This window comes from Hemibagrus wyckioides, unplaced genomic scaffold (genome assembly GCF_019097595.1).
Source record: "Hemibagrus wyckioides isolate EC202008001 unplaced genomic scaffold, SWU_Hwy_1.0 Contig8, whole genome shotgun sequence".
Classification (NCBI taxonomy): Eukaryota; Metazoa; Chordata; class Actinopteri; order Siluriformes; family Bagridae; genus Hemibagrus; species Hemibagrus wyckioides.
In genome coordinates this window covers 73,149-74,122 of record NW_026690810.1, presented here as the reverse complement: position 1 = coordinate 74,122, position 974 = coordinate 73,149, and the positions used below count along the sequence as shown (strand labels likewise).

Sequence of the window (974 nt, the reverse complement as noted above, 5' to 3'; positions counted from 1 at the left end):
CACAACATGTAGCAGCTCCTTTTACCTGCCAGCCCAGGTGTGTGGGGTGCCGTGATTGTATAGTGGTTAGTACTCTGCGTTGTGGCTGCAGAAACCCCGGTTCGAATCCGGGTCACGGTATTGGCTTTTCCATATCACTGTTGAACGCTAGGCATGGCCGTTTTTCACTTGAAAAGCATAAGCAGGTAGGACCCCGCTCCCATTAAGGCACACCTGGGCCAGTGGCGCAATGGATAACACGTCTGACTACGGATCAGAAGATTCTAGGTTCGACTCCTGGCTGGCTCGGCTGCCTTTTAAGAGCCCAGAGGTGTGCCACAAACTCCAGCTGCCGAATTGCCCTCCCATATGGTCTAGCGGTCAGGATTCCTGGTTTTCACCCAGGTGGCCCGGGTTCAACTCCCGGTATGGGAACGTGACTTTATTGGATTGCCCGCAGAGCTGGCAAGGAGTTCACCAAATCGCTCAGTTAATAACAGCCAGGAACGCTTCCTCAACAGAAACCAAAAACGATCACTGATTGCAGCCAGCAGCATGTTGGTGTTGTGTTCATTTCGATTCACTGTGCAAAACGTTACATAACTGATTTGTCATCACTTATTTATTTGTAGGCTCCCCCTAAGGCTCCCATGGGCCAGTGGTGCTACCTGAAGAACGATAGTCTGGGTCAGCCGGCCAATCACAGCTCACCCGGGAAATCTTTCTCGCCCAATCACATCGGCCCGTTACATCTTTCTTCTCCAATCCCTGCGCTGAAAAGATGGACAGACAATCGCCCATAGCGAGCCAATCGAATCTCTCACAATTTTATCGTTCTCCGCTAATCGCAACAATGGCCCGCCCACAACAATCGATGGATCGTGCGCGCTAATGACGTGTCATTCAAGTCAAATGTATTCGCATAATTACAGTGTGGCACAGAAGCAGATTACAAACGAATTACTGCGTCAGGTTTTTTGTTTTTTCATGTTTTT

The 974-nt window shown here is 49.8% G+C and overlaps 2 non-coding genes across 2 annotated transcripts; both read left to right on the top strand.

The window, feature by feature from the left end:
• The first annotated feature begins 215 nt into the window (after positions 1 to 215).
• On the top strand, positions 216 to 288 carry trnar-acg (transfer RNA arginine (anticodon ACG)). The gene has a single exon. It is a non-coding gene; the product is annotated as a tRNA-Arg (tRNA).
• A 54-nt stretch (positions 289 to 342) lies between these two features.
• On the top strand, positions 343 to 414 carry trnae-uuc (transfer RNA glutamic acid (anticodon UUC)). Its single transcript has one exon. It is a non-coding gene; the product is annotated as a tRNA-Glu (tRNA).
• Positions 415 to 974: the final 560 nt, after the last annotated feature.